This window comes from Salmo trutta, unplaced genomic scaffold (genome assembly GCF_901001165.1).
Source record: "Salmo trutta unplaced genomic scaffold, fSalTru1.1, whole genome shotgun sequence".
NCBI classification, from domain to species: domain Eukaryota; kingdom Metazoa; phylum Chordata; class Actinopteri; order Salmoniformes; family Salmonidae; genus Salmo; species Salmo trutta.
The window spans coordinates 2,278,518-2,295,858 of NW_021822941.1; the positions used below are offsets into that span (position 1 = coordinate 2,278,518).

At 41.2% G+C, this 17,341-nt stretch overlaps 1 protein-coding gene and 1 long non-coding RNA gene across 2 annotated transcripts in view; both read left to right on the top strand.

Moving 5' to 3' along the window:
• Window positions 1-17,341, top strand: part of LOC115187369 (deleted in malignant brain tumors 1 protein-like) — a 61,075-nt gene that overhangs the window by 29,628 nt on the left and 14,106 nt on the right.
• Window positions 6,938-7,277, top strand: LOC115187418 (uncharacterized). Its single transcript, XR_003876058.1, has 2 exons — window positions 6,938-7,101; window positions 7,205-7,277. It is a non-coding gene; the product is annotated as an uncharacterized LOC115187418 (long non-coding RNA).

Sequence of the window (17,341 nt, forward strand, 5' to 3'; positions counted from 1 at the left end):
ATAGTAGTTGGTTGATATGGTGCAGTAGGTTACAGTACAACATTACTAAATGATAACAACGTAGCCTTGTGACCAGCTTGTAGTTGGTTGATATGGTGCAGTAGGTTACAGTACAACATTACTAAATGATAACAACGTAGCCTTGTGACCAGATAGTAGTTGGTTGATATGGTGCAGTAGACTACAGTACAACATTACTAAATGATAACAACATAGCCTTGTGACCAGATAGTAGTTGGTTGATATGGTGCAGTAGACTACAGTACAACATTACTAAATGATAACAACGTAGCCTTGTGACCAGATAGTAGTTGGTTGATATGGTGAAGTAGGTTACAGTACAACATTACTAAATGATAACAACGTAGCCTTGTGACCAGCTAGTAGTTGGTTGATATGGTGCAGTAGGTTACAGTACAACATTACTAAATGATAACAACGTAGCCTTGTGACCAGATAGTAGTTGGTTGATATGGTGCAGTAGGTTACAGTACAACATTACTAAATGATAACAACGTAGCTTTGTGACCAGATAGTAGTTGGTTGATATGGTGCAGTAGACTACAGTACAACATTACTAAATGATAACAACGTAGCCTTGTGACCAGCTAGTAGTTGGTTGATATGGTGCAGTAGGTTACAGTACAACATTACTAAATGATAACAACGTAGCCTTGTGACCAGATAGTAGTTGGTTGATATGGGGTGCAGTAGGTTACAGTACAACATTACTAAATGATAACAACGTAGCCTTGTGACCAGATAGTAGTTGGTTGATATGGTGCAGTAGGTTACAGTACAACATTACTAAATGATAACAACGTAGCCTTGTGACCAGATAGTAGTTGGTTGATATGGTGCAGTAGGTTACAGTACAACATTACTAAATGATAACAACGTAGCCTTGTGACCAGATAGTAGTTGGTTGATATGGTGCAGTAGGTTACAGTACAACATTACTAAATGATAACAACGTAGCCTTGGGACCAGCTAGTAGTTGGTTGATATGGTGCAGTAGGTTACAGTACAACATTACTAAATTATAACAACGTAGCCTTGTGACCAGATAGTAGTTGGTTGATATGGTGCAGTAGACTACAGTACAACATTACTAAATGATAACAACGTAGCCTTGTGACCAGCTAGTAGTTGGTTGATATGGTGCAGTAGACTACAGTACAACATTACTAAATGATAACAACGTAGCCTTGTGACCAGCTAGTAGTTGGTTGATTTGGTGCAGTAGGTTACAGTACAACATTACTAAATGATAACAACGTAGCCTTGTGACCAGATAGTAGTTGGTTGATATGGTGCAGTAGGTTACAGTACAACATTACTAAATGATAACAACGTAGCCTTGTGACCAGATAGTAGTTGGTTGATATGGTGCAGTAGGTTACAGTACAACATTACTAAATGATAACAACGTAGCCTTGTGACCAGATAGTAGTTGGTTGATATGGTGCAGTAGGTTACAGTACAACATTACTAAATGATAACAACGTAGCCTTGTGACCAGATAGTAGTTGGTTGATATGGTGCAGTAGACTACAGTACAACATTACTAAATGATAACAACGTAGCCTTGTGACCAGCTAGTAGTTGGTTGATTTGGTGCAGTAGGTTACAGTACAACATTACTAAATGATAACAACGTAGCCTTGTGACCAGATAGTAGTTAGTTGATATGGGGTGCAGTAGGTTACAGTACAACATTACTAAATGATAACAACATAGCCTTGTGACCAGATAGTAGTTGGTTGATATGGTGCAGTAGGTTACAGTACAACATTACTAAATGATAACAACGTAGCCTTGTGACCAGATAGTAGTTGGTTGATATGGTGCAGTAGGTTACAGTACAACATTACTAAATGATAACAACGTAGCCTTGTGACCAGATAGTAGTTGGTTGATATGGTGCAGTAGGTTACAGTACAACATTACTAAATGATAACAACGTAGCCTTGTGACCAGCTAGTAGTTGGTTCATACGGTGCAGTAGGTTACAGTACACCATTACTAAATGATAACAATGTAGCCTTGTGACCAGATAGTAGTTGGTTGATATGGTGCAGTAGGTTACAGTACAACATTACTAAATGATAACAACGTAGCCTTGTGACCAGCTTGTAGTTGGTTGATATGGTGCAGTAGGTTACAGTACAACATTACTAAATGATAACAACGTAGCCTTGTGACCAGATAGTAGTTGGTTGATATGGTGCAGTAGACTACAGTACAACATTACTAAATGATAACAACATAGCCTTGTGACCAGATAGTAGTTGGTTGATATGGTGCAGTAGACTACAGTACAACATTACTAAATGATAACAACGTAGCCTTGTGACCAGATAGTAGTTGGTTGATATGGTGAAGTAGGTTACAGTACAACATTACTAAATGATAACAACGTAGCCTTGTGACCAGCTAGTAGTTGGTTGATATGGTGCAGTAGGTTACAGTACAACATTACTAAATGATAACAACGTAGCCTTGTGACCAGATAGTAGTTGGTTGATATGGTGCAGTAGGTTACAGTACAACATTACTAAATGATAACAACGTAGCTTTGTGACCAGATAGTAGTTGGTTGATATGGTGCAGTAGACTACAGTACAACATTACTAAATGATAACAACGTAGCCTTGTGACCAGCTAGTAGTTGGTTGATATGGTGCAGTAGGTTACAGTACAACATTACTAAATGATAACAACGTAGCCTTGTGACCAGATAGTAGTTGGTTGATATGGGGTGCAGTAGGTTACAGTACAACATTACTAAATGATAACAACGTAGCCTTGTGACCAGATAGTAGTTGGTTGATATGGTGCAGTAGGTTACAGTACAACATTACTAAATGATAACAACGTAGCCTTGTGACCAGATAGTAGTTGGTTGATATGGTGCAGTAGGTTACAGTACAACATTACTAAATGATAACAACGTAGCCTTGTGACCAGATAGTAGTTGGTTGATATGGTGCAGTAGGTTACAGTACAACATTACTAAATGATAACAATGTAGCCTTGTGACCAGATAGTAGTTGGTTGATATGGTGCAGTAGGTTACAGTACAACATTACTAAATTATAACAACGTAGCCTTGTGACCAGATAGTAGTTGGTTGATATGGTGCAGTAGACTACAGTACAACATTACTAAATGATAACAACGTAGCCTTGTGACCAGATAGTAGTTGGTTGATATGGTGCAGTAGACTACAGTACAACATTACTAAATGATAACAACGTAACCTTGTGACCAGATAGTAGTTGGTTGATATGGTGCAGTAGGTTACAGTACAACATTACTAAATGATAACAACGTAGCCTTGTGACCAGATAGTAGTTGGTTGATATGGTGCAGTAGACTACAGTACAACATTACTAAATGATAACAACGTAGCCTTGTGACCAGATAGTAGTTGGTTGATATGGTGCAGTAGGTTACAGTACAACATTACTAAATGATAACAACGTAGCCTTGTGACCAGCTAGTAGTTGGTTGATATGGTGCAGTAGGTTACAGTACAACATTACTAAATGATAACAACGTAGCCTTGTGACCAGCTAGTAGTTGGTTGATATGGTGCAGTAGGTTACAGTACAACATTACTAAATGATAACAACGTAGCCTTGTGACCAGATAGTAGTTGGTTGATATGGTGCAGTAGACTACAGTACAACATTACTAAATGTTAACAACGTAGCCTTGTGACCAGATAGTAGTTGGTTGATATGGTGCAGTAGGTTACAGTACAACATTACTAAATGATAACAACGTAGCCTTGTGACCAGATAGTAGTTGGTTGATATGGTGCAGTAGACTACAGTACAACATTACTAAATGATAACAACGTAGCCTTGTGACCAGATAGTAGTTGGTTGATATGGTGCAGTAGGTTACAGTACAACATTACTAAATGATAACAACGTAGCCTTGTGACCAGATAGTAGTTGGTTGATATGGTGCAGTAGGTTACAGTACAACATTACTAAATGATAACAACGTAGCCTTGTGACCAGATAGTAGTTGGTTGATATGGTGCAGTAGACTACAGTACAACATTACTAAATGATAACAACGTAGCCTTGTGACCAGCTAGTAGTTGGTTGATTTGGTGCAGTAGGTTACAGTACAACATTACTAAATGATAACAACGTAGCCTTGTGACCAGATAGTAGTTAGTTGATATGGGGTGCAGTAGGTTACAGTACAACATTACTAAATGATAACAACGTAGCCTTGTGACCAGATAGTAGTTGGTTGATATGGTGCAGTAGGTTACAGTACAACATTACTAAATGATAACAACGTAGCCTTGTGACCAGATAGTAGTTGGTTGATATGGTGCAGTAGGTTACAGTACAACATTACTAAATGATAACAACGTAGCCTTGTGACCAGATAGTAGTTGGTTGATATGGTGCAGTAGGTTACAGTACAACATTACTAAATGATAACAACGTAGCCTTGTGACCAGCTAGTAGTTGGTTCATACGGTGCAGTAGGTTACAGTACACCATTACTAAATGATAACAATGTAGCCTTGTGACCAGATAGTAGTTGGTTGATATGGTGCAGTAGGTTACAGTACAACATTACTAAATGATAACAACGTAGCCTTGTGACCAGCTTGTAGTTGGTTGATATGGTGCAGTAGGTTACAGTACAACATTACTAAATGATAACAACGTAGCCTTGTGACCAGATAGTAGTTGGTTGATATGGTGCAGTAGACTACAGTACAACATTACTAAATGATAGCAACATAGCCTTGTGACCAGATAGTAGTTGGTTGATATGGTGCAGTAGACTACAGTACAACATTACTAAATGATAACAACGTAGCCTTGTGACCAGATAGTAGTTGGTTGATATGGTGAAGTAGGTTACAGTACAACATTACTAAATGATAACAACGTAGCCTTGTGACCAGCTAGTAGTTGGTTGATATGGTGCAGTAGGTTACAGTACAACATTACTAAATGATAACAACGTAGCCTTGTGACCAGATAGTAGTTGGTTGATATGGTGCAGTAGGTTACAGTACAACATTACTAAATGATAACAACGTAGCCTTGTGACCAGATAGTAGTTGGTTGATATGGTGCAGTAGACTACAGTACAACATTACTAAATGATAACAACGTAGCCTTGTGACCAGCTAGTAGTTGGTTGATATGGTGCAGTAGGTTACAGTACAACATTACTAAATGATAACAACGTAGCCTTGTGACCAGATAGTAGTTGGTTGATATGGGGTGCAGTAGGTTACAGTACAACATTACTAAATGATAACAACGTAGCCTTGTGACCAGATAGTAGTTGGTTGATATGGTGCAGTAGGTTACAGTACAACATTACTAAATGATAACAACGTAGCCTTGTGACCAGATAGTAGTTGGTTGATATGGTGCAGTAGGTTACAGTACAACATTACTAAATGATAACAACGTAGCCTTGTGACCAGATAGTAGTTGGTTGATATGGTGCAGTAGGTTACAGTACAACATTACTAAATGATAACAACGTAGCCTTGTGACCAGATAGTAGTTGGTTGATATGGTGCAGTAGGTTACAGTACAACATTACTAAATTATAACAACGTAGCCTTGTGACCAGATAGTAGTTGGTTGATATGGTGCAGTAGACTACAGTACAACATTACTAAATGATAACAACGTAGCCTTGTGACCAGATAGTAGTTGGTTGATATGGTGCAGTAGACTACAGTACAACATTTCTAAATGATAACAACGTAACCTTGTGACCAGATAGTAGTTGGTTGATATGGTGCAGTAGGTTACAGTACAACATTACTAAATGATAACAACGTAGCCTTGTGACCAGATAGTAGTTGGTTGATATGGTGCAGTAGACTACAGTACAACATTACTAAATGATAACAACGTAGCCTTGTGACCAGATAGTAGTTGGTTGATATGGTGCAGTAGGTTACAGTACAACATTACTAAATGATAACAACGTAGCCTTGTGACCAGCTAGTAGTTGGTTGATATGGTGCAGTAGACTACAGTACAACATTACTAAATGATAACAACGTAACCTTGTGACCAGATAGTAGTTGGTTGATATGGTGCAGTAGGTTACAGTACAACATTACTAAATGATAACAACGTAGCCTTGTGACCAGATAGTAGTTGGTTGATATGGTGCAGTAGACTACAGTACAACATTACTAAATGATAACAACGTAGCCTTGTGACCAGATAGTAGTTGGTTGATATGGTGCAGTAGGTTACAGTACAACATTACTAAATGATAACAACGTAGCCTTGTGACCAGCTAGTAGTTGGTTGATATGGTGCAGTAGGTTACAGTACAACATTACTAAATGATAACAACGTAGCCTTGTGACCAGCTAGTAGTTGGTTGATATGGTGCAGTAGGTTACAGTACAACATTACTAAATGATAACAACGTAGCCTTGTGACCAGATAGTAGTTGGTTGATATGGTGCAGTAGACTACAGTACAACATTACTAAATGTTAACAACGTAGCCTTGTGACCAGATAGTAGTTGGTTGATATGGTGCAGTAGGTTACAGTACAACATTACTAAATGATAACAACGTAGCCTTGTGACCAGATAGTAGTTGGTTGATATGGTGCAGTAGACTACAGTACAACATTACTAAATGATAACAACGTAGCCTTGTGACCAGATAGTAGTTGGTTGATATGGTGCAGTAGGTTACAGTACAACATTACTAAATGATAACAACGTAGCCTTGTGACCAGATAGTAGTTGGTTGATATGGGGTGCAGTTAACTAGCGTCGTTGTTATTCACCTCTGACATGGCCAAAACATCAACTATGTGGTGTCAGATATCACCGGTTAACACTTGATCTGATTGGATCTAGGCCTTACACTCATTCAGTCTGTTTAGTTTATGATTATTGTAAGTTCAGAAAATTGTGCCTCTCTCTTTTAGATCTGCCAGCCCCAGCAGTTCAGCTGCAGTCTCAGCAGTCCTCTGCTGTGGTCTTTCATTTACCGGCTGCACCAGTTCCTACTACACTGGCCGTGAAGGGAGAAACTGTTGAGGAGACCCAGATGGATACAGGTCATTCAGAATTCTATTGCATATGCTCAGTCACACCAACAGATGTACACACACATGTTGTTCACCTGTATACTTACTGTCACTTTGTGTGTCTCTCTTTCAGATCTGCCTGACAGCCTCACCCAGAAGACACTGGGCCTATCAAGACTGACAAAGCAGAGATGGGTGGCTGACAAGGAAAAATAAAACAACACACATTATCCACAATGTAAATACATTGTAATTACTTGTTTATTTAATGTTTGCTGCATTTTATTTGAGGATTGGAGAGATCTACTCCTTCATATCCATTCTCAATATCTACATAATTACTCTCCATATCTATCAAATCAAAGGGTGATTGATAATATTGTAAAAGACTATGGCTTAATGTTTACAGTCTGATGAAATTCTGTGCTTTTTTCTGAGTTGAAAACATGTTCCACTTTTCTGGGCTCCGTTATTTACAAACAAGGAAAACTTCAAAATGTGAATATATAAAATGAAGATATTATAATTAGAATACAGCTGTAGACAGAAGTCAAAGATCAACATACAACTGATGTCTCTCCTGAGTTCTGCCCCGAACAAAAGAAAGACAGGATCTTATATAGATCACACCTTATGGTGTCAAACCCTGTATGTGCAGCTAAAAGAACAAGTTATTCTTAACACAAGGTTTCTGAGAACCGGTCTCAGCAGTATGTAAATCTGCCCTTGTTTCAGAGAAAAACAGAAGCTGTCTCTGTGTCTCTCTGTGTCTCTCTGTGTCTCTGTGTCTCTCTGTGTCTCTCTGTGTCTCTCTGTGTCTCTCTGTGTCTCTCTGTGTCTCTGTGTCTCTCTGTGTCTCTCTGTGTCTCTCTGTGTCTCTGTGTCTCTCTGTGTCTCTCTGTGTCTCTCTGTGTCTCTCTGTGTCTCTCTGTGTCTCTCTGTGTCTCTGTGTCTCTGTGTCTCTCTGTGTCTCTCTGTGTCTCTCTGTGTCTCTCTGTGTTTCTCTGTGTCTCTCTGTGTCTCTCTGTGTCTCTCTGTGTCTCTCTGTCATCCACAGTCCCTTTTCTCACCTCTTCTCACAGACGCAGGGCTGCGGGTTTTGGCAGAGAGCTACACACAGAGAGGCCTCAATATTCAGCTATACAGTGAGTATAAGTACAATGGCACGTCAGCAAATTAATAACAACATAATCAATGTTGGGGGTCTTTAGAAGAGTGATGGTTTAGTTGCTGTATTGTGGTTGTTTAGTCGTAATTACTGTATTGTGATTGTTTAGTAATAGTTACTGTATTGTGATGGTTTAGTAATAGTTACTGTATTGTGATTGTTTAGTCGTAGTCACTGTATTGTGATTGTTTAGTCGTAGTCACTGTATTGTGATGGTTTAGTTGTAGTTACTGTATTGTGATGGTTTAGTAATAGTTACTGTATTGTGATTGTTTAGTCGTAGTTACTGTATTGTGATTGTTTAGTTACTGTATTGTGATTGTTTAATGTTTTATTTACTCAATCAAGTAGTGACCCAAGGAGGGATCGAACTGTGTCTCAAAAGCAGCAGAAAAGGTCAAATTAGGTCACCAAAATGTCCGTTACGGCTATACACGACTGGCCCCCGCATAAAAATCTGTAGTTCTGCCCCTGAACAAGGTAGGCCGTCATTGTAAATAACAATTTGTTCTTGACTGACTTGCCTAGTTAAATATAATAAAAATGTTTTTTAAATACACCGCCGCAGACCGATGCTGGTACTTAAACCACACTCAATGAGCTGTTTACCGCCATAATCAAACAGGAAGACGTTCATCCAGAGGAGGTGTTCCTAATGGCCGGGATGCAGGGAAACTCAAATCACTTTTACCTCATTTCTACCAGCATGTTAAATGTGCAACCAGAGGGAAAAAACTAGACCACCTTTACTGCACACACAGAGATGCGTACAAAGCTCTCCCTCGCCCTCCATTTGGCAAATCTGACCATAATTCTATCCTCCTGATTGCTGCTTACAAGCAACAAGTAAAGCAGGAAGCGCAAGTGACTGGGTCAGTACAGTACATCACTGGGGCCAAGCTTCCTGCCATCCAGGACCTCTATATCCGGCGGTGTCAGCGGAAGGTCCTAAATATTGTCAAAGACTCCAGCCACCCTAGTCATAGACTGTCCTCTCTGCTACCTCACGGCAAGCGGTACCGGAGCACCAAGTCTAGGTCCAAAAGGCTTCTTAACAGCTTCTACCGCCAAGTCATAAGACTCCTGAACAGCTAATCAAAGGGCTACCCAGACCCCTCTTTTACGCTGCTGCTACTCTCTGTTTATTATCTATCCATAGTCACTTTAACTCTACCTACATGTACATATTACCTCAATTACCTCAACTAACCAGTGCCCCCGCACATTGACTCTGTACCGGTACCCCTGTATATAGCCTCCACATTGACTCTGTACCGGTACCCCTGTATATAGCCTCCACATTGACTATGTACTGGTACCCCTGTATATAGCTTCCACATTGACTCTGTACCGGTACCCCTGTATATAGCCTCCACATTGACTCTGTACTGGACCTCCTGTATATAGCCTCCACATTGACTCTGTACCATTACCCATGTATATAGCCTCCACATTGACTCTGTACTGGTACCTCCTGTATATAGCCTCCACATTGACTCTGTACTGGTACCTCTTGTATAAAGCCTCCACATTGACTCTGTACTGGTACCTCCTGTATATAGCCTCCACATTGACTCTGTACCAGTACCCCTGTATATAGCCTCCACATTGACTCTGTACTGGTACCCCTGTATATAGCCTCCACATTGACTCTGTACCAGTACCCCTGTACATAGCCTCCACATTGACTCTGTACCGGTACCCCTGTATATAGCCTCCACATTGACTCTGTACCAGTAACCCTGTATATAGCCTCCACATTGACTCTGTACTGGACCTCCTGTATATAGCCTCCACATTGACTCTGTACCATTACCCATGTATATAGCCTCCACATTGACTCTGTACCAGTACCTCCTGTATATAGCCTCCACATTGACTCTGTACTGGTACCTCCTGTATATAGTCTCCACATTGACTCTGTATTGGTACTCCTGTATATAGCCTCCACATTGACTCTGTATTGGTACTCCTGTATATAGCCTCCACATTGACTCTGTACCAGTACCTCCTGTATATAGCCTCCACATTGACTCTGTACTGGTACCTCCTGTATATAGTCTCCACATTGACTCTGTACTGGTACCTCCTGTATATAGCCTCCACATTGACTCTGTACTGGTACCTCCTGTATAAAGCCTCCACATTGACTCTGTACTGGTACCCCCTGTATAAAGCCTCCACATTGACTCTGTACTGGTACCTCCTGTATAAAACCTCACTATTGTTATTTTCCTGCTGCTCTTTAATTAGTTGTTACTTTTATTTTCTATTTTTTACTTAACACTTTTCTAATTCTTAAAACATTGTTGGTTAAGGGCTTGTAAGTAAGCATTCACTGTAAGGTACACGGTTTGTATTCGGGGCATGTGACTAATATAATTTGATTTTATTTGATGTGGGTATTGGAAATGGATGGTCTTTCTGTGGCCTCAGCCCCAAGGTGAAGATTCCTCTAGGTACAGATCAGGATCTGCTTCTCCTCCCCCAATCCTAACATTAACCATTAGTGGGGAAAATCCCAAACTGACCCCAGATCAGTGTCTAGGTGTAACTTCCCCCTACTCCTTTACTGTCACGTCCTGACCAGTAAAGGGCTTATTTGTTATTGTAGTTTGGTCAGGACGTGGCAGAGGGTATTTGTTTAGAGTGTTTAGGGGTTTGTTATATTTTGTGTTTATGTAGAAGGGGTATTTGTTTAGAGTGTTTCGGGGTTTATTGGGCTATGTGTTATGTAGAGGGGTGTTGGTTTAAAGTGTACCGGGGTTTTAGGTTTAGGTTCTAGGTTAGGTTATTCTATGTTAGTTCTAGGTTGTTTACGTCTATGTTCAGTTTATTGATTGGACCTTCAATTGGAGGCAGCTGTTCCTCATTGCCTCTGATTGAAGGTCCTATGTATAGGGGTTGTTTTGTATGGGGTATTGTGGGTAGTTGAGATTGCATAGCTTTGTGTTTAGCCTGTAATCCTGTTCCACCGTACGTTTTCTTGTTTCGTTTCGTGTAGGGTTCGTCCTTATATTTAAATAAAATCATTATGATTTACTCAACTCAAATTTACATTACTCAACCCGCTGCGATTTGGTCCACTTCCTACGACACCCGTGACACTTACACCCCTCTTGTTGGTGGAGAGAACAGTGTGCAGTTTTAAAGGTAATTTTCTTCCAATTCTGTACATTTTGCCTTGTCTGATATATCCATGTATAATGTGTATTCATGACCCCCCCCACCCCCCATGTCTAATGTGTATTTATGACAGACGAAAGGAAAAAAACAGATGAAAGCAAATGTATTAAATGTCTCTCTCTTCCTCTGTCTCTTTCTCTCTCTTTCTCCTCAGATCTCCAGGCTCAAAGCGTCAGTCCACCAGGTAGGTAGAGTATAAATCTACAGTGATTATAGCAGTTCAATATTAGTCAACTTTATTATCCCACATGGAGAAATTCATGTGTCCATACAAACCATTCTAAACCCCAATAACAAGTAGTGTTTTATGGAACTACTAATACTTGTCAACCACAAAGCACTACTGCTGTTAGAATAACAGAATCACTGTCATCTGTCCTCACCACTGTGTTTTCATTTCTGCTGTTTACAGCTGAAGACTCAGTCAGACTGGTGAATGGGACCACTTCCTGTTCTGGGACAGTGGAAGTCTTCTCCAGAGGAGAGTGGTTGGGTCTATGTTCTGGGTGGTGGAGCATGATGAGAGAGGTTAAGATTGTGTGTAGAGAGATGGACTGTGGGAATCCTGTAGCTGTATCTGAAGGACCTCTGGTTGAAGATGGAAGACGAGGAGTCGCCATAAAGAGTTTCAGGGGACATGAGTCTACTGTTACAGAGTGTGAATTCAGAGAAGGAGGACCTGGTTACTGTGATGGTAGAACTGGTCATTATGTGATCTGTTCAGGGAAGAGACTGGTCATTATGTGATCTGTTCAGGGAAGAGACTGGTCATTATGTGATCTGTTCAGGGAAGAGACTGGTCATTATGTGATCTGTTCAGGGAAGAGACTGGCCATTATGTGATCTGTTCAGGGAAGAGACTGGTCATTATGTGATCTGTTCAGGGAAGAGACTGGTCATTATGTGATCTGTTCAGGTAAGAGACTGGTCATTATCATTTTGCAAGATTAATTTGTAGTTATTTTGCATGTATAATGTTTTTTTTTAAAGAGATGGGGCTGACAGACTAACATGCAGTCAACTGAATATCTTTTCATTACTGACTTCTCACCAGTGATGTCATCATAACCAGTAACCTTTTCCTCTCTTGGCCCAGCCCAGCCTGACCCTGACATAAAGCATCAGACCTGTTGAGTTGACTTGGGTAACAGACCTCTAGCTTCTACACCACATCCCCCCTTCTCCTGCTCTAACATGAGACCTCATCAGTACTCATTTTGGGTGCTGGTACTGTTTATACACTGCTCAAAAAAATAAAGGGAACACTAAAATAACACATCCTAGATCTGAATGAATGAAATAATCTTATTAAATACTTTTTTCTTTACATAGTTGAATGTGCTGACAACAAAATCACACAAAAATAATCAATGTAAATCCAATTTATCAACCCATGGAGGTCTGGATATGGAGTTGGACTCAAAATTAAAGTGGAAAACCACACTACAGGCTGATCCAACTTTGATGTAATGTCCTTAAAACAAGTCAAAATGAGGCTCAGTAGTGTGTGTGGCCTCCACGTGCCTGTATGACCTCCCTACAACGCCTGGGCATGCTCCTGATGAGGTGGCGGATGGTCTCCAGAGGGATCTCCTCCCAGACCTGGACTAAAGCATCCGCCAACTCCTGGACAGTCTGTGGTGCAACGTGGCGTTGGTGGATGGAGCGAGACATGATGTCCCAGATGTGCTCAATTGGATTCAGGTCTGGGGAACGGGCGGGCCAGTCCATAGCATCAATGCCTTCCTCTTGCAGGAACTGCTGACACACTCCAGCCACATGAGGTCTAGCATTGTCTTGCATTAGGAGGAACCCAGGGCCAACCACACCAGCATATGGTCTCACAAGGGGTCTGAGGATCTCATCTCGGTACCTAATGGCAGTCAGGCTACCTCTGGCGAGCACATGGAGGGCTGTGCGGCCCCCCAAAGTAATGCCACCCCACACCATGACTGACCCACCGCCAAACCGGTCATGCTGGAGGATGTTGCAGGCAGCAGAACGTTCTCCACGGCGTCTCCAGACTCTGTCACGTCTGTCACGTGCTCAGTGTGAACCTGCTTTCATCTGTGAAGAGCACAGTGGCGAATTTGCCAATCTTGGTGTTCTCTGGCAAATGCCAAACGTCCTGCACGGTGTTGGGCTGTAAGCACAACCCCCACCTGTGGACATCGGGCCCTCATACCACCCTCATTGAGTCTGTTTCTGACCGTTTGAGCAGACACATGCACATTTGTGGCCTGCTGGAGGTCATTTTGCAGGGCTCTGGCAGTGCTCCTCCTGCTCCTCCTTGCACAAAGGCGGAGGTAGCGGTCCTGCTGCTGGGTTGTTGCCCTCCTACGGCCTCCTCCACATCTCCTGATGTACTGGCCTGTCTCCTGGTAGCGCCTCCATGCTCTGGACACTACGCTGACAGACACAGCAAACCTTCTTGCCACAGCTCGCATTGATGTGCCATCCTGGATGAGCTGCACTACCTGAGCCACTTGTGTGGGTTGTAGACTCCGTCTCATGCTACCACTAGAGTGAAAGCACCGCCAGCATTCAAAAGTGACCAAAACATCAGCCAGGAAGCATAGGAACTGAGAAGTGGTCTGTGGTCCCCACCTGCAGAACCACTCCTTTATTGGGGGTGTCTTGCTAATTGCCTATAATTTCCACCTGTTGTCTATTCCATTTGCACAACAGCATGTGAAATGTATTGTCAATCAGTGTTGCTTCCTAAGTGGACAGTTTGTTCCAGCACCTAAATACACTGCTCAAAAAATAAAGGGAACACTTAAACAACACAATGTAACTCCAAGTCAATCACACTTCTGTGAAAACAAACTGCCTGCTGGAGGTCATTTTGCTCTGGCAGTGCTCCTCCTGCTCCTCACTATGGTATCTATAAAACAATGACACTAAATAGTACAGTCACAAAATTCACATTTTTTTAAATCTATTTTTCACAGGTTTTTGCCTGCAATATGAGTTTTGTTATACTTACAGACACCATTCAAACAGTTTTAGAAAATTCAGAGTGTTTTCTATCCAAATCTGGTAATAATATGCATATCCTAGCTTCTGAGTTGGTGTAGGTGGCAGTTAAAAATGGGCACATATTTTTTTCAAAATTCTCAATACTGCCCCCTAGCCCCAACAGGTTAAGCCAATATTCTATAAGAGGTGAACTCAACAGTAGAAAGTTAGAGGTGAAATAATAGAACACACTAAAGTTGAAGTGGGAAGTTTACATACACCTTATCCAAATACATTTAAGCTCAGTTCTTCACAATTCCTGACATTTAATCCTAGTAAAAAAATCCCTGTCTTAGGTCAGTTAGGATCACCACTTTATTTTAAGAATGTGAAATGTCAGAATAATAGTAGAGATAATTATTTATTTCAGCTTTTATTTATTTCATCACATTCCCAGTGGGTCAGAAGTTTACATACACTCAATTAGTATTTGGTAGCATTGCCTTTAAATTGTTTAACTTGGGTCAAATGTTTCAGGTAGCTTTCCACAAGCTTCCTTCAATAAGTTGGGTGAATTTTAGCCCATTCCTCCTGACAGAGCTGGTGTAACTGAGTCAGGTTTGTAGTACTCCTTGCTCACACATGCTTTTTCAGTTCTGCCCACACATTTTCTATAGGGTTGAGGTCAGGGCTTTGTAATGGCCACTCCAATACCTTTACTTTGTTGTCCTTAAGCCATTTTGCCACAACTTTGGAAGTATGCTTGGGGTCATTGTCCATTTGGAAGACCCATTTGCGACCAAGCTTTAACTTCCTGACTGATGTCTTGAGATGTTGCTTCAATTTATCCACATAATTTTCCGTCCTCATGATGCCATCTATTTTGTGAAGGGCACCAGTCCCTCCTGCAGCAAAGCCCCCCAACAACATGATGCTGCAACCCCCATGCTTCACGGTTGGGATGATGTTCTTCGGCTTGCAAGCCTCCCCCTTTTTCCTCCAAACATAACAATGGTCATTATGGCCAAACAGTTCTATTTTTGTTTCATCAGACCAGAGGACATTTCTCCAAAAAGTCCGATCTTTGTCCCCATGTGCAGTTGCAAACCATAGTCTGGCTTTTTTATGGCTGTTTTGGAGCAGTGGCTTCTTCCTTGCTGAGCGGCCTTTCAGGTTATGTCGATATAGGACTCGTTTTACTGTGAATATAGATATTTTTGTACCTGTTTCCTCCAGCATCTTCACAAGGTCATTTCCTGTTCTGGGTTTGATTTGCACTTTTTGCACCAAAGTACGTTCATCTCTAGGAGACAGAACGCGTCTCCTTCCTCAGCTGTATGGCGGCCGCGTGGTCCCATGGTGTTTATACTTGTGTACTATTGTTTGTACAGATGAACGTAGTACCTTCAGGTGATTGGAAATTGTTTCCAAGGATGAACCATACTTGTGGAGGTCTACAATTTTTTTTTCAAGTTTCTTTTGATTTTCCCATGTCAAGCAAAGAGGTACTGAGTTTGAAGGTAGGCCTTGAAATACATCCACAGGTACACCTCCAATTGACTCAAATGATGTCAATTAGCCTATCAGAAGCTTCTAAAGCCATGACATCATTTTCTGGAATTTATCAAGCTGTTTAAAGGTGCAGTGAACTTAGTATATGTAAACTTCTGACCACCTGGAATTGTGATAAAATTGTTGGAAAAATTACCTGTGTCATACACAAAGTAGATGTCCTTACCGACTGAGCTCAACCACTGATCTAAAAAAAAGTTTCTCACACCATTGAAATAAGGAAGTAATGAGAGAGAAGTCATTTTGCCTAGCAGTATTTTCCATTCTTCAGTCCTCTCTACGACAGTAGACTGTATAGCTCAGTGGAGCTCCAGTTAGAGACAGATATGATACCTGCAATGATACTGATGATCCTCTTCTGGAGCACAGGTAGAAAGCTGTTATACTCATATACACTTGTGACAGTTACTGAGATATATTTTGATATTGTAAGATATTATACATTTCAGGGCTAGTAAAATAACATGCAACTGGAAGCAGACAGTAAAAATGTGTCTCAAAGCAGGACAATGATGTGATCACCTGTAAATGTACTTTACTGTAGCCTAACTGTCCATCTGGGGACAGGCACTAATGTCAGTTAAGTTGTGATGGTGTCATGCATCTGACTGTTGTATATTCAGTGTGTCAATGATTGATTGTATCTGTCTCTATGTAAATGAATGAGAGTATATTTTATGTATCTATTTAATATTGGTCTGATGTTAGAGCAGGAGAAGGGGGGAGTGTCGATGCCAGAGGTCTGCGACCTGAGTCAAGATCAACAGGCCTGATGCTACATGTCAGGAAGAGAGAGAGAACGAGAAAGAGGAAGGAGGGGGTGGGGAGGGCAGAGGAGAGAGAGTAGGGGAGGGGACAGTATAGCTGAGGGAAGTAAGCATGATGAGGGTGCTGCAGCGACCCCAGAAAATTTTTTGTTGTAAACTTTTGGGAAAAACATTTTTTCACCCTAGTAGTGCAGTACTGTATCAGCGGTCTGATATAGCCTTCTGTAGTCAGCCAAAAATAACCCTCTTGCTTATAGGGGTGGCAGGTAGCCTAGTGGTTAGAGCGTTGGGCCTGTACCTGAAAGGTTTCTAGATTGAATCCCCGGGCTGACAAGGACAAGGTAAAAATCTGTTCTGCCCCTGAACCAGGCCGTCATTGGAAATAAGAATTTGTTCTTAACGGACTTGCCTAGTTAAATAAAAAATAGGCCAACATCATCATCCTCTGTCGGCATCCTAATCCCTACCTGTAGTCTACCTACCTCTGGTATAATGCATTTCCACCTCACACTCCATCAGTGTTGCTCTGTCTGCATCCTAATCCCTACCTGTAGTCTACCTACCTCTGGTATAATGCATTTCCACCTCACACTCCATCAGTGTTGCTCTGTCTGCA